The following is a 25,390-nucleotide window of genomic DNA, read 5'->3' as shown; positions in this document are numbered from 1 at the left end:
CTCCACCCAACTCCAGTTCTGAAATCTCCGTTGTGTGGCCTCTTTCACTAACCACATTTCTTTAAGCTTAATCAGAGCTAACCCTTCTCTAATTAGACTCGGACAAGCTACTTGAGCACTGGAAACAAGATCCAGAAAAAATCCAGGGCCATTTGTGAACAGCTGATTATGATCTGTGGTGACTGGAGACACACGTGTGTGCACACACTTTAGAGATCCTGGGTTATACATGCTACTTGTTTATTCTCTATTGAATTGATGAACAAACATTCCTGAGGGGAAAGAAGGGGAGCTTTTTGGGTTTCTCCCCTGTTACTAACTGCTCTGACAAGCTCTTTGGGTAACTGCTGGTTGGTTACCATGTCCTGTGAATTTCTCCCACAGAGTTACTCAGTGAGGTACAAATTCTGCCTTCCCACTGCAGTGATGTTGCTTATAATGATCCAGTCACCATGATCTTCCCTTTATCAAGTCCTTCCATTTTCAGAGTTTTACTGGATGATCAGTGACCAGGAGTTATAACTGCCTAGATAAAGAAATCATAGCGGACTTTTATCATATTGAGAATGAAAAGCCAGTCTTCACCTACCATTGCCACAAAGAGAAACATATGTATATGCTCAAAAGGAAAGACAGAGCTTGATGGTTGCACTTAATCACTTTCCGTAATTCCAAGTTATAAGCCCTTCTTTTGACTTCTCTTAGGTGTTTGTGTTCCACTTAGGACACTCACCTCGCTTACACTTTTGTATCATAACTCTGAAGGTTCTTATAATTCACACCTTTCTAGATGGTAGGCTCGTAATGCAATGCTAATAGTCTGCTGAATTGACTTGATTTAATTTGGTTTGGAACCTAGTAGCCTGCTAGAAGTGGTTGGTTTTCATGAAAAGACATTAATTCTTTGACTAAAAAAGAGTATATACTATGAAAATATTAAAATTAAAAATGTATAACTACAAAAGGAAAACACCCATTATACTACCACTTAGAGAGATGACATTATCTTTTTGAAGTTTACTTTCTTTTTATCTAAAACACTGAAATAAAACCATTTATTTTTTTCCCAAATAAGTAAGAAATAATATCAAGATCACTTATGAAATAATCCTTGTTCTTCCAACCGATTTGAACTGCCATCATATTGAAATGGTTGAAATGCCACTTTACTTATATTGAAAAAGTTGTCAAAAGTAGCAGTCTCCACTTCCTCACCTCTCATTCTAATAGGAATCCCATATTCACCAACCTCACCAAGATTATCTTTCCAAGCTAATCAATGACCTCCATTTTGTTCTCATCTTACTTGAACTCCCAGCCATACTTATCACAGTTGACTACCCTCCCTGATGTGCTTTCTTCTCTCAGCTTCAATGCCTGCCTGGTTTTTCTCCAGCCTCCCTGGCTACGTCTTCCCTGTTTCCATTGCTGCCTTGCTCCTCTTCTGCCTACCTCCAAATATCAGAGTGTGCAGGGCTCCTTTCTGGGCCTCCTTGCTTCTCTAACACTCTCACGTGTGGCCTGGCTTTAAATATCATCAGTAGACTAATTATTGCCCAAGTGGTTACCTTGAGCCCAACTTCTCATCAGAAAACCAGATTTGTACATTCCACTGCCTACTTGTTATCTCCTCACAATGTCTAACAACATCTAAAACTTGATATATTTGAAACCCTCAATTCCCTATACTAACCTCAATCCTGGTCTTCCTTCAGTCTTCCTAATATCATTTATCCAGTTCTTTTGGCCCATAACTAGGAACAACCTCTGATTCCTTTCTTTTCTTCAGTGTCCCAATCCAGTGCTTTTGACTCTTCCACCAAAGCATATTCCAAACCTATCCACTTCTTTCCAATTCCACTACTACCCCATTAATCCAGCCATCTTTCTCTCTCCTGACTACTCAGACAGGCTCCTAACTGGTCACCTGCTTCCCTGATGGTCTCTTTGCATCTACAAATAGAAACCAGAGTGATCTTTATAAATGACTATATCAAACTATGTCACTCCTCTGCTTAAAAATCTCCCAGTGTTTTCATATTATACTTAAAAAATAAAATTCAAACTCCTTATCTTGGGTGCAAAGTGCTACGAGACCTAGCTCCTGCAGAGGTCACCTTGTATTACTGCCTCCTTGTCTACTCTTCTTCACCCAAACTGGCCTTCGTTCTGTTTACTGAACATACTAGACCTGATACCTTTGAGTGGCACATGATATTTCCTTACTTTAAAAGGTTCTTTCCCCTGAACTACACACAGCTCATTCCTTCTAGTAATTCATTTATCAGCTTAAATGTTCCCTCAAGTCACTATTACCACCCTACTTGAATTATCTTTATTTGTCTTATTTATTTTGGTATATTTGCACGTTGCTTATCTCTCCCACCAGAATGCAAAGAGAAACAGAATCTTGTGTACCATATTCACCACTGTATCCTCAATGACTAGAGCTTAGGACATTATTTTTGAATGAATGAATGTACCATAAATTAGCATTTTACCTATACTTAAGTATGCTTCTGGGTTTTCTTTTCTTTTCTAACCTATTCTTCTACCAAACAAGCAAACAAAGCCAAACAGAAAGAAAACACACTATTTAAATTGCTACAGCTATCATATACATTTTAATATCTGTTAGGGATAGTGAAAGTTCTCCTTCATTACTCTCATTATTATAGACTTTCCTGGCTAGCGTTACCTGTTTACTCTCCAAATGATCTGGGAACATAGTATATATTTCTGTATTCAGTTTTCATGGTTTTCAGCATAAAGATTCTGTATTTCTTAAGTCTTAGCTAGTCTATACTTTTCTTGCTATTGTGAACAGCATATTCCCTACACCAGGAGAGGTCATGCATTTAGGTAACCGCCTAGCCTTTAAAGGCATTTGAGTTTGTACCTCCTGATATACAGGAAAGTTGATATTTTTCTGTATTTATTTTCTCTATATTATTTGTACTGGACTCTTTCATTGGCTTTAGTACATCTTTAACTAATTCCCTTTAGTTTTCTGGGTAGAATATCATATCATCTGCAAATAACAATAATTTGTTTTTCCCCTTTCCAAAAGTTAAACTCTTTTATTTCCTCTCCCACCCCTTGTCTGGTTGCATTCAGTAGAACTACCATAACAATATTAAATAATGATGGGAATCTTTGCCTTGTACATGACTTTAGAGTGAATGGCTCTAGTCTCCCTATTAATTATATTCTTAGACACTGATTTCAGATAGATTTTCTTTCTTTTTTTGAAGGATTTAATTTGATTTATTTTAGCTCAAATTGCTCAAAAATATAGTGGAAACAATAGTCATTTTAAATAACAAAATATGTAAGTTTAGATACTGTAAGTGACAGTTTATTTGCAATTACATGCAAGATGTTGAAACATTATGCATTATACAGTTAAAATTTAATCATTAAAATCAATTTCATCATGCTAACACTTGAATAGGGAAACGGCATTTCTCAAAAACTTGTCCTTTCTACATGAACATTAAAGTAAACAAATTATGAGTTATAGGCTGGAGGAGAAAGCCTATTCTATAACTTATTCCACATAAGTATTATTGGGCAAATGGAAGACCAGAGAGGGAATGCGACTTTTCTAATATCACACATGGATTTCACACCAAAGTGAAAACAGGATGGGAATATCAAAATTTATAGCCCATATTTTTATCTCAACCTTAAAAATGATTACTCTGTGTAGAGCCCCAGACCACACATAATCCACGGGAGTGATGTTACCCTGCATTGGTTTTATTTGATTGATGAGATATAGACTAAACGCTATGCAGTAATAAGAATACGTCATAAAGCCCCATTAAGTAAATACCTAGAGTAATAATTCAACAACTAAATGTACAAAACAATTTGCAAGGTGCCTTGAAAGATAAAATTATGATTAACAACATGTTTCTATGTTTTCAAATATAAGCATCTCGCATCAATCAAAAGTATGTATTATCACATATTTGTGAACTATCAAATATCAGATAGATTTTCTTTATCACATAAAGAAAAACATAACTGTCTCCTGGGTTAAAGCGCTTTCTTTTTAAGTCAGGAATGGACTCTGAATGTTATCACATACCTTTTCTACAACTATTGAGATGTGTGCTTTGGTTTTTTCCAATAATCTACTGACAATAAAAGGCCATACAGTAGTAAGGGTGTGACTCTGCAGCCAGACCACCTGGTTTTGAGCCTGGCTCTGCCCTTACTCATTGTGTGACTTCGGTTAAGTCACTTACTCTTCCTGTACTTTAATTTCCTCATCTGTAAAAGGGATACAGTAATGGAACACACCTCATTTATTTTTGTGAGAATTGAGTTAATACATGAGTAGATCTTAGAATATAACCAGTCCTAAGGAAGTGTTTTCAGTTGCTTTTTAATCCTGAAAGTAACCCTACTTTGTCATGCTCTCTTCATATACTGCTGAGTTTTCTCATCTGTATTTAGAAGTGGGAATGATGTTGAGGTTTTCTTCCATTATTCAAATTTTGTCAGGTTTAGTATCAAAACTCTATGGTCTTTATAAAATGAATTTTAAGTTTCCCATCTTTCCCCTATGCTCTGGAACAATTAAAAAGAACTGTCTTCCTTAAAGTTTTGAAAGAGCTCATTCAAAACTTCCAAGACCAGCCTTTCTGAGGTAACATTTTAAAAACTTAAAATTTGTTTCTATAGTTATCAAGCTTTCTACTTCTTCTTAATTTTTATACTATGCTTTCCCGAAAAAATTTATCAATATTTTAATGTAGTGTTCTCTCTTTCCTTAAAAATAAATCTACTTTATACCCACCATCATATTTCCTTTATTATTCATAACTTTGGCTATTTTATTCTATTTTTTCCTTGATTAAGCTAGCTAGAGATTATTTGTTTTTTTCCCTCAAACAACCAGTTCTCAGGTTCATTTTTATCCTACCATCTTTCTATTTTCTAGTATATCAATTTTGCTTTAACCTTTTAGTATTCCTGTCTTCTGCTTTTCTTAGAGTTGCTTTGTTGCACTTTTTCTAACTTCTTGAGTTGAACACTTAAATTATTAATTGTTTGTTCTTTAATAATGAAAGTACTGAATGCTATGGATTTTTCTGAGTGCAGAAGAATGTTTCTTTTATCTTCTCCAGTTTTTTATAGATGTATTATGTTTTAAATTCAACATGTACCTATATAAAGCCATTCTATATTTCTCTTCTTGTCTGATTAAAAAGTAAAGTGCATCTTTAAAAACACACACACAAGCAAAGAATTTAGAATGTCTCCTACACCTACCTTTATTCACTTTCTGTTTTTGCTAACGTTATTTGGAGTTGTAGGCACAGATCATTCTCTTAAATGTTCTGGTTTTGCATTACATATTTTCTATTTTCAGTGATCACTATAAAGACTTTTATAATAAACTTGCCCATTCTTTTTTTTTTTTGAAACATCTTTATTGGAGTATAACTGCTTTACAATGTTCTGTTAGTTTCTGTGGTGTAACAAAGTGAATCAGCTATACATATACATATATCCCCATATCCCCTCCCTCCTGCATCTCCCTCCCACCCTCCCTATCCCACCCCTCTAGGTGGTCACAAAGCACCAAGCAGATCTCCCTGTGCTATGTGGCTGCTTTCCAATAGCTATCTATTTTACATGTGGTAGTGTATATGTGTCCATGCCACTCTCTCACTTCGTCCCAGCTTACCCTTCCCCTTCCCCATGTCCTCAAGTCCATTCTCTACATCTGCGTCTTTATTGCTGTGCTGCCCCTAGGTTCATCAGAACTTTTTTTTTTTTTACATTCCATATATATATGTTAGCATATGGTATTTGTTTTTCTCTTTCTGACTTACTTCACTCTGTATGACAGACTCTAGGTCCATCCACCTTACTACAAATAACTCAATTTCATTTCTTTTTATGTTGAGTAATATTCCATTGGATATATGAGGCACATCTTCTTTATCCATTCATCTGTTGATGGACAGTTAGGGTGCTTCCACGTCCTGGCTATCGTAAATAGTGCTGCAATGAACACCGTGTTACCTGACTCTTTTTGAATTATGGTTTTCTCAGGGTATATGCCCAGTAGTGGGATTGCTGGGTCATATGGTAGTTCTATTTTTACTTTTTTAAGGAACCTCCATACTGTTCTCCATAGTGGCTGTATCAATTTACATTCCCACAAATAGTGCAAAACTGTTCCCTTTTCTCCACACCCTCTCCAGCATTTATTGTTTGTAGATTTTTTTGATGATGGCCATTCTGACCAGTGTGAGGTGATACCACATTGTACTTTTGATTTGCATTTCTCCAATGAGTAGTGATGTTGAGCATCCTTTCATGTGTTTATTGGCAATCTGTATATCTTCTTTAGAGAAATGTCTGTTTAGGTCTTCTGCCCACTTTTGGATTGGGTTGGGTTTTTTTTGTTATTGAGCTGCATGAGCTGCTTGTAAATTTTGGAGATTAATCCTTTGTCAGTTGCTTCGTTTGCAAATATTTTCTCCCATTCTGAGGGTTCTCTTTTCATCTTGTGTATGGTTTCCTTTGCTGTGCAAAAGCTTTTACATTTCATTAGGTCCCATATGTTTATTTTTGTTTTTATTTCCATTTTGCTAGAAGGTGGGTCAAAAAGGATCTTGCTGTGATTTATGTCATAGAGTGTTCTGCCTATGTTTTCCTCTAAGAGTTTTATAGTCTCTGACCTTACATTTAGGTCTTTAAACCACTTTGAGTTTATTTTTGTGTATGGTGTTAGGGAGTGTTCTAATTTCATTCTTTTACATGTAGCTGTCCAGTTTTCCCAGCACCACTTATTGAAGAGGCTGTCTTTTCTCCACTGTATATTCTGGAGAATTGTATATTCTCCATTGTATATTGTATATATGTGTGTGGGTTTTTCTCTGGGATTTCTATCCTTTCCCATTGATCTATGTTTCTGTTTTTGTGCCAGTACCATACTGTCTTGATTACTGTAGCTTTGTAGTATAGTCTGAAGTCCAGGAGCCTGATTCCTCCAGCTCTGTTTTTCTTTCTCAAGATTGTTGGCTATTTGGGGTCTTTTGTGTTTCCATACAAATTGTGAAATTTTTTGTTCTAGTACTGTGAAAAATACCATTGGTAGTTTGATAAGGATTGCATTGAATATGTAGATTGCTTTGGGTAGTATAGTCATTTTCACAATGTTGATTCTTCCAATCCAAGAACATGGTATACCTCTCCATCTGTCTGTATGATCTTTAATTTCTTTCATCAGTGTCTTATAGTTTTCTGCATACAGGTCTTTTGTCTCCTTACGTAGGTTTATTCCTAAGTATTTTATTCTTTTTGTTGCAATGGTAAATGGGAGTGTTTCCTTAATTTCTCTTTCAGATTTTTCATTGTTAGTGTATAGGAATGAAAGAGATGTCTGTGCATTAATTTTGTATCCTGCTACTTTACCAAATTCATTGATTAGCTCTAGTAGTTTTCTGGTAGCATCTTTATGATTCTCTATGTTTAGTATCATGTCATCTGCAAACAGTGACAGTTTTACTTCTTCTTTTCCAATTTGAATTCTTTTTATTTCATTTTCTTCTCTGATTGACATGGCTAAAACTTCTAAAACTATGTTGAATAATAGTGGTGAGAATGGGCAACCGTGTCTTGTTCCTGATCTTAGAAGAAGCAGTTTCAGTTTTTCACCACTGAGAACGATGTTGGCTGTGGGTTTGTCATATATGGCCTTTATTATGTTGAGGTAAGTTCCCTCTATGCCTACATTCTGGAGAGTTTTTATCATAAATGGGTGTTGAATTTTGTCAAAAGCTTTTTCTGCATCTATTGAGATTATCATTCTGTTTTTATCCTTCAGTTTGTTAATATGGTGTATCACATTGATTGATTTAGGTATACTGAAGAATCCTTGCATTCCTGGGAAAAACCCCACGTGATTATGATGTATGATCCTTTTAATGTACTGTTGGATTCTGTTTGCTAGTATTTTGTTAAGTATTTTTGCATTTATGATCATCAGTGATATTGGACTGTAGTTTTCTTTTTTTGTGACATCTTTGTCTGGTTTTGGTATCAGGGTGATGGTAGCCTTGTAGAATGAGTTTGGGAGTGTTCCTCCCTCTGTTATAGTTTGGAAGAGCTTGACAAGGATAGGTGTTAGCTCTTCGCTAAATGTTTGATATAATCCACCTGTGGTCCTGGGCTTTTGTTTGTTGGAAGATTTTAAATCACAGTTTCAATTTCAGTGCTTGTGATTGGTCTGTTTATATTTTCTATTTCTTCCTGGTTCAGTCTCACAAAGTCGTGCTTTTCTAAGAATTTGTCCATTTCTTCCAGGTTGTCCATTTTATTGGTGTATAGTTGCTTGTAGTAATCTCTCATGATCCTTTGTATTTCTGCAGGGTCTGTTGTTACTTCTCCTTTTTTATTTCTAATTCTGTTGATTTGAGTCTTCTCCCTTTTTCTCTTGATGAGTCTGGCTAGCGGTTTATCAATTTTCTTTATCTTCTCAAAGAACCAGCTTTTAGTTTTATTGGTCTTTGCTATCGTTTCCTTCATTTCTTTTTCATTTATTTCTGATCTGATCTTTATGATTTCTTTCCTTCTGCTAACTTTGGGGTTTTTTGTTCTTCTTTCTCTAATTGCTTTAGGTTGTTTATTTGAGACGTTTCTTGTTTCCTGAGGTAGGATTGTATTGCTATAAACTTCCCTCTTAGAACTGCTATTGCTGCATCCCATAGGTTTTGGGTCATCGTGTTTTCATTGTCATTTGTTTCTACTTATTTTTTGATTTCCTCTTTGATTTCTTCAGTGATCTCTTCGTTATTTAGTACCGTATTGTTTAGCCTCCAGTGTTTGTATTTCTTACAGCTTTTTTCCGGTAACTGATATCTAGTCTCATAGTGTTGTGGTCAGAAAAGATACTTGATACGATTTCAATTTTCTTAAATTTACCAAGGCTTGATTTGTGACCCAAGATATGATCTATCCTGGAGAATGTTCCATGAGCACTTGAGAAGAAAGTGTATTCAGTTGTTTTTGGATGGAATGTCCTATAAATATCAATTAAGTCCATCTTGTCTAATATGTCCTTTAAAGCTTGTGTTTCCTTGTTTATTTTCATTTTGGATGCTCTGTCCATTGGTGAAAGTAGCCTGTTAAAGTCCCCTACTATTACTGTGTTACCGTTGATTTCCCCTTTTTTGGCTGTTAGCATTTGCCTTATGTATTGAGGTGCTCGTATGTTGGGTGCATAAATATTTACAATTGTTATATCTTCTTCTTGGATTGATCCCTTGATCATTATTTAGTGTCCTTCTTTGTCTCTTGTAATAGTCTTTATTCTAAAATCTATTTTGTCTGATGTGAGAATTGCTATTCCAGCTTTCTTTTGATTTCCATTGGCATGGAATATCTTTTTCCATCCCCTCACTTTCAGTCTGTGTGTGTCCCTAGGTCTGAAGTGGGTGTCTTGTAGACAGCATATAGATGGGTCTTGTTTTGTATCCATTCAGCCATTCTATGTCTTTTGGTTGGAGCATTTAATTCACTTACATTTAAAGTAATTATCGATATGTATGTTCCTATTACCATTTTCTTAATTGTTTTGGGTTTGTTATTGTAGGTCTTTTCCTTCTCTTGTGTTTCCTGCCTAGAGAAGTTCCTTTAGCATTTGTTGTAAAGCTGGTTTGGTGGTGCTGAATTATCTTAATTTTCACTGGTCTGTAAAGGTTTCAATTTCTCCATCGAATTTGAATGAGATCCTTGCTGGGCAGAGTAATCATGGTTGTAGGTTTTCCCTTTCATCACTTTAAATATGTCCTGCCACTCCCTTCTGGCTTGCAGAGTTTCTGCTGAAAGATCAGCCGTTAACCTTATGAGGATTCTCTTGTAAGTTATTTGTTGCTTTCCCTTGCTGCTTTTCATACTTTTTCTCTGTATTTAATTTTTGATTGTTTTATTAATATGTGTCTTGGCGTGTTTCTCCTTGGATTTATCCTTTATGGGACTCTCTGTGCTTCCTGGATTTGACTGACTATTTCCTTTCCCATGTTAGGGAAGTTTTCAACTATAATCTCTTCAAATATTTTCTCAGACCCTTTCTTTTTCTCTTCTTCTTCTGGGACCCCTATAATTCGAATGTTGGTGCATTTAATGTTGTCCCAGAGGCCTCTGAGGCTGTCCTCAATTCTTTTCATTCTTTTTTTTTTATTCTGCTGTGCGGTAGGTATTTCCACTATTTTATCTTCCAGGTCACTTATCCCGTTCTTCCACCTCAGTTATTCTGCTATCGATTCCTTCTAGAGAATTTTTAATTTCATTTATTGTGTCGTTCATCATTGTTTGTTTACTCTTTAGTTCTTCCAGGTCCTTGTTAAACGTTTCTTGTATTTTCTCTATTCTATTTTCAAGATTCTGGATCATCTTTACTATCATTACTCTGAATTCTTTTTCAGGTAGACTGTCTATTTCCTCTTCATTTGTTTGGTCTGGTGGGTTTTTACCTTGCTCCTTCATCTGCTGCATATTTCTCTGTCTTCTCACTTTGTTTAACTTACTGTGTTTGGGGTGTCCTTCTCCTAGGCTGCAGGTTCATCGTTCCTGTTGTTTTTGGTGTCTGCCCCCAGTGGGTGAGGTTGGTTTAGTGGCTTGTGTAGGCTTCTTGATGGAGGGGACTTGTGCCTGTGTTCTGGTGGGTGGGGCTGGATCTTGTCTTTCTGGTGGGCCAGGCCATGTCTGGTGGTGTGTTTTGGGGTATCTGTGAACTTAGTATGATTTTAGGCAGCCTCTCTGTTAATGGGTGGAGTTAGTGTTCCTGTCTTGCTAGTTGTTTGGCATGGGGCGTCAAGCACTGGAGCTTGCTGGCCGTTGGGTGGAGCTGGGTCTTAGCATTGAGATGGAGATCTCTGGGAGAGCTCTCACTGATTGATGTTACATGTGGCTGGGAGGTCTCTGGTGGTCCAGTGTCCTGAATTTGGGTCTCCCACCTTGGAGGCTCACGCATGACACCAGGCCAGAGCACCAAGACCCTGTCAGCCACAGGGCTCAGAAGAAAAGGCAGTAAAAAAAGAAAGAAAAATAAATAAAAAAGTAAAATTATTAAAATACAAAAAAATAATAAAAAAGAGAGCAACCAAACCAATAAACAAATCCACCAATGATAACAAGCGCTAAAAACTAAACTGAGATAAACATAAAAATCAGAAACAAATCAGTCGCAGAGAGCAAACCCCAAGTCTACAGTTGCTCCCAAAGTCCACCGCCTCAATTTTGGGATGATTCATTTTCTATTCAGGTATTCCACAGATGCAGGGTACATCAAGTTGATTGTGGGGGTTTAATCCGCTGCTCCTGAGGCTGCATGGAGAGATTTTCCTTTCTCTTCTTTGTTTGCACAGCTCTTGGGTTCAGCTTTTTTTTGGCCCCACCTCTGCATGTAGGTCACCCTCAGGTGTCTGTTCCCAGCCCAGACAGAAGGGGGTTAAAGCAGCCGCTGATTAGGGTGCTCTTGCTCACTCAGGCCAGGGGGAGGGAGGGGTACAGTCATCATAATTGGAATGTGGGGCCAGCCTGTGGTGGAAGAGGCCGGCGTGATGTTGCAACAGCCTCAGGTGCACTGTGTGTTCTCCCAGGGAAGTTGTCCCTGGGTCACAGGATCCTGGCAGTGGCAGGCTGCAAAGGCTCCGGTTGGGGGGGTTGTGTGTGTGTGGATAGTGACCTGTGTTTGCACACAGGATTCTTGGTGGCAGCAGCAGCAGCAGCGTTAGCATTTCATGCCCATCTCTGGGGTCCGAGCTGATAGCTATGGCTCATGCCCGCCTCTGGAGCTCGCTTAGGCGGTGCTCTGCCTTCTGTGGGCACATGCGGAAGGAATCCCCTCTCCTCGCATACCCAAAAACAATGGTCTCTTCCCTCTTATGCAAGCCGAGACATTTTCCCAGACTCCCTCCCAGCTAGCTGTGGTGCACTAGCCCCCTCAGGCTGTCTTCACGCAGCCAACCCCAGTCCTCTCCCTGGGATCTGACCTCTGAAGCCCGAGCTTCAGCTCCCAGCTCCACCCTCCCCGGCGGGTGAGCAGACAACTCTCTCAGGCTGGTGAGTGCTGGTCAGCACCAATCCTCTGTGGGGGAATCTCTCCACTTTGCCCTCTGCACCCCTGTTGCTGCACTCTCCTCCATGGCTCTGAAGCTTCCCCTCCGCCCACCCCTGCCTCCACCAGTGAAGGGGCTTCCCAGTGTGTGGAAACTTTTCCTCCTTCACAGCTCCCTCCCAGAGGTGCAGGTCCCATCCCTATTCTTTTGTCTCTGTGTTTTCTTTTTTCTTTTGCCCTACCCAGGTATGTGGGGATTTTCTTGCCTTTTGGAAGTCTCAGGTCTTCTGCCAGCATTCAGTAGGTGTTCTGTAGCAGTTGTTCCACATGTAGATGTATTTTTGATGTATTTGTGGGCAGGAAGGTGATCTCCATGTCTTACTCCTCCGCCATCTTGAAGGTCCCTCTCAAAACTTCCCCATTCTTGAGCTGTTTTTATTTTTATTATGGTTTAAGTAGATCTTTGAAGGTTGTTTTTACAAAGTTCATGGATGGTATATTTTCTAAGTTCTTCAATATGCAAAAAAGTCCTTCTGTTTCCTTCATATGGGAAAGACAGCCTTGATAGGAGTAAGAATATAAGTCAAAATCTCTTAACTTCAAAACTCTAAATTTGCACTGTCCAATATATAAGTGCTAATCATACACAGCTACTTCAATTTAAATTAATTAAAATTAAATAAAATGGAAAATTCAGATCACCAGTCACATTTCAAAGGCTCAAATACCTACATGTGGCTAGTGGCTACCATACTGTATAGCACATATATAGAACATTTCTGTCATCACAGAAAGTTCTATAGGACAGCACTAAGCTAAATATTGATCTACTAACTTCCAGAGTTCAGAGAAGAAGGTTGAAGACACTGTCTTTTATTCCTTTATAGGATAAAATTTTTCTACCTGAAGTTTATAGAATTTTTAAATTTCTGTTTGTAATTATGTAGATTTCAGTTTAGGATATCAATCTACATATTCCAAGTAGTCTCATCTCAGGAAAACTTTCTTCAGTTATGTTTTTTAAAATTGCTATTTTTCCTCCAGCTATTCTAGCTTCTTCCTTGGTTTGGGCTTCTGTTTTCTGTCCTCTTTTTTTCTCATAAAATTTTCACCTTTGCCTCTTATTTTATCTTTCCAGGAAAGGTTCTCAAGTTAGTCCTTCATATCACTGAATTTATTTCCTATGTGCCAAATTATGCTTTTTTCTGTAATATGGATTTGAGTCCCACTATTATATTTTTAGTTCTTATAATTCCTTCTTATCAGATCTGTCTATTTCTTCATCTTATCCTGCTGTCTTTTTTTCTTAATCTGTTTTTTTCTTTATTACTTTTACTTCCAGTTTCATAGAGGCTATGTTTTCTTGATTTTAACTGGAAATTCCAAACAATTTTCTGAACTTTTTTCCAGGATCATACAGTTGGTCTTTTTCAGTGATAAGCTGTTTCTGTTTTTCCAAGTCCTCAGCATGACATTTTCTTTCCCTTATTTTGTACTGTTTTTCCATGGGCTCTCATTTGTTTGTTTGGTTTTTTCTTTAGTTATTTTTAAGTAAGGTAAGAACAACAAAGAGTTTGTATTTGACAATAAAGGACTGCCTTTTGCTCACCTCTTTTTCCTTGTTAACTGCATATATCTAAATCTCCAGCTGGAAGCTTGGGTGACGATGTTCACTGCCCCATGCTCAATCCCAAGTTTTAACAGTCTCTGTCCCTACCCCCAACACTTTGTGGTGACTCCACCTCCTAGGATGTAATAAACCACTGGCCACAACCCCTACTGGCCCATGGTTTCCTGGGGCTTGCTCCTCTACATGACACCGAAGGTTGGAAAGCAGCTTGGACAATGCTCAGGAAGACTCCAGAAACAGCAACTGTGTGATGGAGATTTCTGGCTGGAGCCAGTTCTGTTTCTCTGGGTTATGGTCCCTGTCTCATGAGGGAAAGCTTGACAATGTTACCAATCAAGGAGAGGGTTAGATTGTCTTGACCAAGCTCTATCAGCCTGGTAGATTCCAGAGACTGCACCCAGATTCTCAGTAGACTTTCTGCAAGGCTTGGTTTTCAATCTTGCTATTTTTATATTTTTTGTGTCTTCATAGGCATTCAAGGGGGAAGTGGGAAGAGGCTACCACTAGGCAGCCTGTTCAATTCCATTTTTAACTGGATACCAACAATTTTTATACACATTTTTATCTTCTATTGCTTTTTTTCAATTATAAAAGAAGTATGTTTCTACCATAGAAAATATAGTTAGATTGAAACAAAAATGTAATCATATATGATCCTACCACCCAAAGATAACTACTATTAAGGCTTCCTGCTACATATTCTTTCTGTTTTTCTTAATGCTATCTTTATCCTTTTATCATATAAGTGTTAGAATATAAGAGAATTGTTCCTGTGTTCAAAAATAGGAAACAGGATTTTGACATTCATTCAATGATCAATAAATTGATTGATCTCTATTCTCTTATTATTTCTTAAACTTTGTCAGAACCATGTTAGATGGAGAGGATGCAGAGACTGAAAATGTGAGAGGTTTTGCCCTGAGTGCATTGAAGGTCTGGCAGGGAAGATGGACAGGTCAATGAGTAAATACTATACAGTGGAATATCTGTGCTACTCTAGGGGCAGGCACAGAGAGCACTGAGAACAGTAAAGAGCACCCCCAGACAGAGCAGGTCTGGGAAGTATTCCCAAGGAGGGGAAACTTGTACTGTGTTTTTAAGAATGATTAAGTGCCCTTTAGGTGGACAAGTTGGGTGCTGGAGCCAGAGTGGGAAGGTAGTACATTCAAAGAGAAGAGAACAGCTTGTACAAAGCATGAAAGAGAGACCACAGTGTGCACAAGGAACTGCAAATGATTTGACATGAGTTGAGAGGTTAAGTTTATATGCCATACACAGAAGTTTGGTTTTCAATATTTAGGCCACGTGGAGACATTGAATGAGCTTAAGAGGAGTAATCTCAGATGTGCATTTCATATGGCCTACTCTGGATGGTTGGATGGATTAGAGGCCAGTAGGAATGAGAGGCTAGTAGGGGGACTAGGGAGCTGCTTCAGTAGTTCAAGTGTAACGTGATGAAAGTCTGGACTCAGGGAGTAGAGGTAGCATCTTTTCAGGCTAGTAGAATGCCATCTTTCATGGGTAGAAATGATGATACACCTATCTTCCACAAAAAGAAAATATATTCTGAGAATATTTAATCATGTATGGTTTCTTTCACACATTAGAATGTTTTACTGATTCATAATCTTTCGTCCATTCTTCACTGTCCCAGGAATATATCCCTCCCCATATATTTGATGATGCCTCTTCCTTACAATGTATGTCCTTCTCCATGGTCTAGAGCAGGGGTCAGTAAACTACAGCCTGCATGCAAAATCTGGCCTGCTGTCTCTTTTTTGTAGTTTTGATAGAACACAGCCCAGCCCATTCATTTGCCTATTTGTCTCTGGCTGCTTTTGTACTACAATGGCAGAGTTGAATAGCTGCAACAGAGACCATAAGTGGCCCACAAGGCACAAAATATTTACTATCTGGCCTTTACAGAAAAAAGCTTGCTTACCTTTCATCTACTCTAGACTTATCCAAATCCTGCTCATCCCTAAAAGCTCAGTTCAAAGTTCCTCTTGAGTCCTCAGACCATAATGATCTTTCTCTTTCCTCTGAATTAGTAACTGTTTCTGCCTGAGGCACACGTTATTTTAGTTCTCTTACAATATATTGTCTTTGTGTTTCTTCTCTTCCTAGAAGCATAGATTTTTTTTTTTACACCAATTACAAATGTAAACTTTTTTGAAAAGAGGGACTATATATGCAAAGTACTTGCTGGCTGTTTACAATATTCAAGGCACAATTCTAGGTACTGTGGAGAATGCCTCTAGATTCCTCACTGCCATTGTCTGCCCACTCCTACCCCAACCCCTACTGCCAGCCTTACCCCAAATGATATGGGCAACACTACTTTAGGATACTTCCAAACAAAGGCAGATACACTTAGGAGATGGCTCTGTGGATTAATGATGCAATTGGAGCCATCTAAGAACCTCACAATTTACCTCTTCTTTTTGTTAACTGCTTCTGAAAAGGTGAATTAGCAGATATCTGAAAAGGCTAGTGCTCACTGCATTATTACTCTCCAAAAATTAATTGCCTAGGTCAATTCTCCAACCTTCACTGGCATTGAAGGAACTTCCTTTCCTTTCAAGTAGTAGCTGGGTGTTGACAAAAGCCACATATTAAGCATTGGGAAAAGCTGGAAAAGTGTACAAATCCTCTCAGCATATGTGTTTTAGGCTGTACATATGGAGACGTTTACAAAAAAGTCACATATTTCAACCTCTTGTGTGCTCTCCAGCTTCCTCCCCTAATTATTTGTTTCCATGCTCTCTCAGTCAAGTTTCCTTATGGACTAAATGGCAAACTCTGCTAGGAGTGTGAGGTACTATCACTCCACCCTCCCCTTATTTGTGAGACAGTTTTGCATATTAGTAAAGAATGCAGGGTGGAGCCAAGCGAAGTTCTAAATCCCAGATCATCTGCTCACTAACTTGCCCAGGTTCCTTAACTTCTCTTAGTTTCTCATCTGAAAAATGGGGATAGTAACAGTACTATCTCAGAAGGTGGAAGTCAGTTTCCATGAGATAATACACGTCAGGTTCTTAGACTAAGGCCTGGAACACTCTAAACAATCCATCAATATTACTTATTATTATTTTTGTTGTTATTATGTTATGAGACAAGTACTTTTTTTCCTAGAAAATATATTCAGTGACTATTTAGTTATGTATGATTTCTGCCAGACACAGGTTTGACGGACTACTTGAAATAATGCTAGTGATCCAGGACCCTAAATTTCTCAGCAGTGAGACCATGACACTTTTTTCTTTTGGAGGATGCGCTAGAAAATAGGAAATAAGAGCTCTAACTTTGAAATCAGTTGAATACAAAAGCCTCTTGTAAGGACTGTAACCACTATTTTATTTTAAATAATAGAAAAAAATTAAAAACAAGGAAAAATAACCTTCCAGTACTGACATCACATCCCTTGAACACATTGTAATTGTTTTCCTTTTCTTTTGAATAAAATCACAAGTATTATGTTAATACATCCAAAGACAACCTGGAATGTGTGATCCGTGAGGGAATGGAATTGCAAATGTTTGATCAGGATAGCAGGAAGCACACATTCTGCCACTCCACTCCCGAAATAGAAAACCTATTTAGCACTTTGTAAAACACACTAAATGAAGTTTGCTCTCTCCTGCAGATAGAGATTTTACTTCATTTTGTGCCAGCAAAATTTTAGAAAATTGCATGAGGAGAGAGCAATTTTTGGCACTTTGGCTGGGAGTACAAAATGTTAGCAAATGGGGCTGAAAGGATCTTAAGTGTAATGTTGGAATAATATTCACACAGCACTGGCTGCATCTTTATTTTTAACCTATTTACATATTCACAGGAAAGAATGCTTAGCAGTTATTTGTTTAAAGGGGCCTATTTAAGGTGAAAATGACATTCACAATTTTTGAATGCATTACTCAAGAATGCTGCTGTGCATAACAATTCATAAAGAAAAATATCATTTTAGCTATCATAGAAGAATGTGGAAGGATATAGGTGGAAGAATATTGGACAACAGTTTTAGCTCTGGACCCAGAAAGAAGGAAAAAGGGAAGGAAGCAAGAACCACATCCTGAAAACTTCCACAGAGTAAGTGGACACTGAGAGACCCACTAAAAAAGCTGAACAAGACTGACAGAATTTCCAGAGTTCTAACATGGCTCTCTTAATTTATGACCACTTGCTTAGTATAGAAGTCTCTCAAAAAGAGAAGCATGTTGTTCATCTGCATAAAAAACATATCATTCCATTCATAATATACTTAACAGCTATATTCTTTGTCCATAGCACAAGAGTAGAAACTGTGGCATATATGTAGAAGTCTCTATATATTTCTTGCTCACAAAGAACTTAAAATCAAGTTAGAGAGAGAACGTGTTCATGAAACACTGCATAAATGTTTAGGAGGCATAACAGGTGCCAACCTCTGGCACAGACTGGCTTCTCCAGAAGCAGATGCTGAGATTTTGGAATCTATACTTGTAAAAAGAAGTTAAGGGAGTAGGGCTGAGCAGAGGTCAAATTACAGTTTTTTGGCAGGTCAATTTATTTGCAGACCACTGCTGGTCGAACTGCAATTCAGGCCTGACAAAGCCGTGGCCCACCCAGCGGGGGGCGCTGAAACACATATTGGCCATCAAAGCTGTCTCACATTGGGCCAAAATGGGGAGCCTTTTTAGCCCTGCCTGGATCAGTCATTGGATGTGGACAATTCTGAGGAGGGTGTGACCTGAGGTGGACAACTGAGATGGACCCTTCAGGAGCTGAGAACTGAAGTCTCTGCTGATGACCCTCCTAGATGTTAGTAAGCAGCACATGCTGGAAAGAAGCTCTGGATGGAGCAGCTCCATATCTACCACAATTCATTTGTAAGGCTCTTCGAGAACTTCTAATTAAAGCATCTATTAATGGAGGTAAATGGAAATTCAGCAGAAAGAGCTAGCAATGGACTCCTATGGAGTTAACTATATACAGCTTGTCTACTACATGTCTTCAGATAGGTTAGTATGGAGATAGCTCATAAACTAATGTGTTTTTATTCAAGCTAGAGGTTAGAAAACTAAGATAATTTTTTTGAGTTATGACAAGATATTCAGATGAAAATATTCCTCCAAACTATGAAAAAGTCTCAAAATGATCAACAAAAGATCTCCTACTCAATGTTAGCTGCTTGGTTGTATACGGAAAAATATCACAAGCCAAAGCTGGGATTGAAAGGTCTGTGTTTTCCTTCTGAGGAAAGAGTCCACCAAATCTCCACAATCAATGATCTTGCTGGCCTTTAGTGAAAAATACAGTTGGTCCAGTGTCGCGAGAGCAGTTAGCCTGATCCTTTGTCACTTTCAGATGGCCAGTCTTGACCAACTATGAAGAAGGCCAAGTTGGTGGCATAGAAATGCCCGTATCCCTTTCAACTGCACCGGCTCATCAATAAACTGCTACTCCCAACCCTGCATGAAGCCATCATACGCAGAGCATGTATGTGCATGTCAGACAGCAGCAGGGCTTCTGTCAATCACTCTGTGCCATGTATTCCAGTGTGCCATTTGGCCCCAGTGTTCATTCCTCAAGAAGAGTCAAGATTCGATCAAAATTGTACCAAGCACTAGTGCCATGGCCTCTCACACACTGCCTCCTTTCATTCCACCAGCACTCTGTGTAGTAAATAGTATTACTATTTCCACTTTTTTTCCAAACTGAGAATGAGAGAGGTCTGGAGATCTAAAATTAAAATTATTATATATATTTTGGTAAACAGCTGTTCAATGTGAACATAGATCTGTGACTCCAAATCTATCCTTCCCATTGTTAATCAGATCCATCCTCCTAACTGTCCATCAGTACATCCTGTGTGCTTTCTATAGCTCACCAGTTCTATGAAATATTAATAACGTTTCCCCCCAAAAGATTCTGTGGTCAAACAAATTTGGAAATCACTAAGCTAAACAAAATTAAACAGAGTATTTTTTTTTTAAACACAGTCTCAGAACATGTTTGTGCTAATGTGCATTATGAATCTATAAACAGCTCAAAGGCAGAGGTTTCCATAACTGACTTGACCACAAAAATCTTTTTTCCTATGGGCATCTTGCAAAAAACTAAGGGTCCATGGCACAAATGATGGGAAACTGCTGCACAATCCTCCTTTAAACAGATGTCAGAAAGTCCTCTTTGGCCTGGCATGTTACACTATTGCCAAGTTGATGAGAAGACAGGTTTTCATCACTGACAGGCAATGGTTCCCAGCCTCCCGGGAATGCTCTCCAGGCAGTGGGGGAGACACCTTGCCAGCAGGTCCTTCCTCTGATTCAGTATTACTAAGCCAATGCTAGGAGGCAAAGCCATTTGGGAAGACTGAGTTCTGGTAGCTTTAACATGAAAGAATAGAAAGATTTAAAAATCTGAGGAAAGATTAATAATAACAACAATATTGTAGGGTTGTTCTGTCTCTGAAAGGCATTACTTAGAATTCCAATGAGAACCAGTAACTTCTAAATGAGAAAAGCAAATGGAAGAACTTACACCACTCACACACTCAGAGCTACAGATAAGATCCAATATTCTCACCATGTAAAAAACTGGCATGACAGCTACAACCATTTCAAAATACATAAATTTCTCTGTTTTTTAGGCAGTGACTTTTTTGGTATAAGGTTAGTCTCATCCATGGAATTTGATAGCAGCCACTTCCCAGAGTTAGTCTGGCAGTCAGTTTGCCTGTGGTGTGTTCAGGTGTGAGGGTCTGGGATTTATGTTTCCATTTGACTGTTGCCTTTGGACTTCTGTGCCTCTGGTTTACTAGGACTCAGAGGAAACCAGTTACTCATGGAGAAAAATGAAGGGTGGGTGGGATGAATAACAACAAAGTCAGGAATCTAAGATGCCACAGTCTCTAGGTCTTCCAAAAGAACAGCTTCAAACAGCATGTGGGTGGCAAGTCAAGGATTGGTTTTTATTAGTATTGCCATAAATTTCCCAAACCTCGTAGGAAATGTCACCTCTGTAGCCAGAGTGTTAATAAATTAGGGATTAAGAGAACTTAAAATTCCATACTGAAAAAGGTGTTAGGCTCTTCCTTTAAGATTCCTATTTAAAATATTATTTATATATGTAAATGAATTCCCATCTTATTAAAGTAGCAGATGATATTTTTCAAAGATAAACTATTATTACTTAAAATAAGTATAATATCAAATGTAATTTGATATTTACATACTAATTAAATATCATAACTACATACTAATTACATACTATCAAATGTAATTCATGTTAGGTGGACATGAGAGAAAGAACCACAGATACTGTCAAGAACCAGGTCATGGTGGATGCCAAGGTATCTGCTCATGGACAAGGGCACTTGTGATCATCAAGACTGAAAAAGAAGCTTCAACCTACAGGGATGACCAAGAACAAGATGACAAAAGGGTTTTAGGATGCAAAAAGATAAGGTCAAAAGTTTTACCAAACTCAAAGCCTGGGAAGAGGCTGAAAATTACTTTATCTAGGAAACTTCAGAGCAGAGCAGAGGGGCCTCATGTTTGAATATTTAACATATTTCTACTTTTTATTTTATTTCATATCTCTTCCTATCTCTTTTTTTTCATCGGTTTTGAACAGCATATAAAATTGACATAATAAACTTGTCTGAAAAGACAGAATATCTCTCTTAATCTGCAGGTTTGGTTTCAATGCAATTGAATAATGAATAACTTTGTGGTAAAATGCATACTCAAGTCAAATAAGCTTTTAATGTTAAAATAATATTTCTTACTGTATTATTTACTGGCTATTTGTATTTCTTATGGGTGAATTTCCTGTTCATGTCTGTTGCCCATTTGTTATATGAGAGCATTTGTATATTTCTTGTTAATTTTTATGAGCTAATTCTATTTTAAGGTTAAAAATCCTTCACATTTATATATGTTGCATATATTTTGGTAAACTAGTTTGGGCATGTTGCAGACATGATGAAATACCTTCTTTTTTGCTAAAAATGGAGGAAAATCACAAAAAAATAATCAACAACACAAAAAGAAGAGGGAAGATTTTATATTTAATTGACCATTTCAAGGTATATGCTGCATAAACAATCCAATCCATTATTTGGGTTATTTCAATTTTCATGGTAATCAAATACCATTTTTTTAACACGTTGTAAGCATAAAGATTTTCCCAGTGAAATTTAAACTACCTTAGAAAAACTTTCTTTTTCATCTTCAGTTGTATTTCCCAAAAGAGGAAAGTGTAGTTTTTTTCCTCTTTGTACTCCAATTGTTTGAGAGGTGAAATAAAAAGCTAACTGTATGAATACACACATACTCATACAGATGATCATTCAAGCATTCATTGAAAAAAGAACAGAACAAATATGTTTCTCCTTTTCTCTTTTTATTTCCACTCTTTCCATAGTTTTGACAGCACCATTAGTGTTGACCTACAAGCACGATCCAGGCGGATTTTCTAGCAGCTAGAGTACCATGGTTTTGGAGATAACTCAATTCTAATAACAATAATGATAGAAACGGCTAGTGTGCCAAGCATTGGGCTGCATGCTTTCTGTGCGTTATCTGACTTAATACAACAACTCTTTGGTGGTGGGTATTGTGATTAGCTCCACTTTACACATGAACAAATGAAGGCACCAGAGGCTTAAAGAGCCATTTGACCAAAGTCACGTGGCTTGTAAATGGCAGGGCCATGATTCCCATGCAGGGCTCAATGGCTCCAGACCCATGTGCTGACCATTTAAACACACTGCCTCTCAAAACACAGAACAAAACAATAAAGGGAATTATGATCATGTTTGGCTTTTTAACACAGGAGGCAGATTCCTAACAGAAAAAAAGGAGGAATTTTGACTGCTTTCTAAATCTGACTTACTTAATAAAGTAAGCACCTAAGTATCAGGGTCTATAGAAATGATTATCTGGCCCCTGAGTTCAGATTTTAACAGAGGAGACAGATACACAAACAAATAAATGTAATTTATTTTGCCAGGGAAGATAGCTTCACAGAGGAGGTGACATTTCAGTTAAAGATGGGAGGAGATGTAGAAGGGCAGTGACTCTTGTAACCAGGATCTAGAAATGGGAACAAGAATGGCGTCAGGAGGGAGTGTAGTGTTCACCTTAGAAAGGAGTCATCATAGCGTTGATACCAGCCCATATGGACTGAGTACGTGTTATGGGCCAGGTACTGTGCTAAGCATTCACTTTCTCATTTATTCCTCCCCATAACTTATAAAATCAATAGCATTATTACCTCTGCATTACAGATTAGGACACTGAGACAGGTTACATAACCTTTCCGAGGTCAACATGCCAGACAAGACAGGAACCCAGGCCACCTTCCTCCTCCCTCCTACCCGTTATACAATATAGTCTCCTCTTTCTCTTCTGAAACAGGAAAGAATGGAGTAGTGGGAAAAGACAGAGGATATGTTTGTGGGGAGAAATTACACTTAATGTTGTCTGTTTCTCTACAAAGTTGCCCCAAATGAGGGAGTATGATTGGGTGGGAGACTTGAAGAGAATTGTAAACCTTCACATCTAGCTAGGAGCTGATTAGAGAAGAGTAAATGGTTTACAGAGAACCATGAGAGTGCAGTTGAGGAAGAAAGCCCTGCATTTGTAATTGAACACATCAGTATCGTCACTCAGTATTGTGCAAACAATGGCAACTGGCCAAGAAGTACTCATACCAGTGTTCACTGAGGAAAATTCACAGAGACAGAAGACATAGGTCCCCATCTCACATTTAATTCTACAGCATCATAGAGAGACCTAGCCAGGCCAGGTTTCAGATTCGAGGAGAGGGATCTGAACTTTGGGCTGTGAAGCTTTTAAGCTACTTCATTAGAAAGCATCATCCCTCCTTTGACATAATGAAGGGCAAGGATACAAAACCTACATAGTATAATGGAATCTTGGCATAAGCCTGTACTGTCAGGTCAGGATTCATGACTGAGGGTCACTGGCTTCTTCCCTGGTATGATCAGAGGTTGAGGTATATACTTTGAGTTACAGCGATACAAGTGGCAAGTTATGTGGAGCATTCACCGTGTCAGTGTTATGGTTATAAAGCACCATGCCTTCCCCCGGCAGGACAGGGAGAAGCTAGGCTCCATGCCTCGTAGTTGACCAGAAATGATTCATTGCTCTAAGCACTAGAGCCTAGTCTCTTTCCATGGAGCTTTTCAGGAGGCCAACTCCTTTTCAGGGAGGCCAGCCAGCAGGGGGTCAATCCTGGACAAGTTAGCCCTTACCTTTTATTCAAATTTCTCCCTCAGTCTTGTTGACAGAAAAAATAGAGAGGTATCTAGTACCAATAGACTCCCATTTTCATTGTCATGTGGTTGTACAAAAACTGCAGCTTATATTCACTTACATTCATCAACTGTTGGTACCATCTGTTATTTTATTTCATGTTTTGAACAGCTTTATAGAGCTATATTTGACACATAATCAACTGCCAATATTTAAACTGTATAATCTAAAAGGGTTTGACATATGTCCACACCTATGAAACTAATACTGGATAATGAACAAGTTCATCCCCCTCAGAAGTGTTCTCAAGACGCTTGGTAATCCAGTCCATCCTTCATCTCAACAGATTTGGTCCTTTCCCCCTTTTTGTTTTATTACTTAGGTGCCTGTGGCTTTGAATAAGTTATTCAGCTTCCATTTTATCATCTCCTTAATAAATATAAAGCTACCTTCAAAACCAGAATATTTTGAGGGATAGTGATTATAAAACAAAGGACTAGAGATACAATTGTTATTATAATACTAGTGGAAAGTAAAAATGTAACTGGCTATATATTAATTAGCCATTAATCTTGATGACAGAAACTTTGGGCCAGATTCCCAAACTGATTCTACACAGCCTTTAATGGACTCATTCAGTAAGGAAACTTGCTATGCAGGGTACTTCCAGCTCCCTGTCCTTTTGCTCCCCATCTCAAGTCTCCTTTCTTCCTTAGGCTCAGATTAGACCTCTCTCAGAGACAAGGTCTGGCCCTTGGATAGAAGCATATAAAGTCTCCCTCCACCCAAATTCAGAGCTCAAAATCAAATTCCATTCTTGCTGGTGGTGTTAGCATCTGCTACACATACAAGATGCAGTCAAATTTGTCTGGTCTCAGTTCTGGCCTTATGTTGCCCAAACCCACTCGTCCCCAATCTCTTAGCCAGAGTCCCCCATTCCTACAGCCTTAGCATTCTTAGTCCCCCATTCCTTAGCATTCTTCCCTCGCAGCTTGGCTCATCTCCCCAAGTTTGATTCTCTTGTCTGATCATCACTGCTTCGCTGAATTCTGTCCTGCAGCCTCTGATATACTAAACACATCAACCCCCACCCCATCATGGCCTCCCTGGCCCACCTGATCTGTCACCAACCATCAAATCCCAGCATGACAGTTTAATCCCCATGTCCATCCTCCCCTGGCCTAATTAATTTTGCATTTAAGCAGCTTCCATGATAAATTATACTTTTTTTTCTTTAGTCCTTAAGAGTCAGTGTAGACCTAGTAAAATAAAAGTAAGATTCTTTCATCTAAATGCAGGATCAGTGTTAAGAAATCTACCTTGCACATCAAAAAATCATCTATATTTATTTAGTTAGTAATGCAAGATCAAGTGGGAAAAATAACATCTGAGTCCCATAAAATCTGT

At 38.2% G+C, this 25,390-nt stretch overlaps 1 protein-coding gene and 1 long non-coding RNA gene across 3 annotated transcripts in view; both read right to left on the bottom strand.

Annotated features, from left to right (window-relative positions):
* The window catches only part of LOC309665639, a 272,601-nt gene that overhangs the window by 49,459 nt on the left and 197,752 nt on the right, over window positions 1-25,390 (bottom strand). The window lies entirely within an intron of this gene.
* SEM1 (SEM1 26S proteasome subunit) overlaps window positions 1-25,390 on the bottom strand; it is a 294,022-nt gene that overhangs the window by 215,404 nt on the left and 53,228 nt on the right. Inside the window, exon 4 of one of the 2 annotated variants that reach the window (XM_082472198.1) lies at window positions 22,684-22,798. The exons of the other annotated variant lie outside the window; for it this stretch is intronic. The gene's annotated coding sequence lies outside the window, so the exon portion shown is untranslated. Of the gene's footprint in view, window positions 1-22,683; window positions 22,799-25,390 lie in introns of those variants that run through there. 2 annotated transcript variants of the gene reach the window in all.

Source organism: Balaenoptera physalus (genome assembly GCF_965194825.1).
Source record: "Balaenoptera physalus genome assembly, chromosome: 8".
NCBI lineage: Eukaryota > Metazoa > Chordata > Mammalia > Artiodactyla > Balaenopteridae > Balaenoptera > Balaenoptera physalus.
This window is presented reverse-complemented; position numbering and strand designations above follow the sequence as displayed.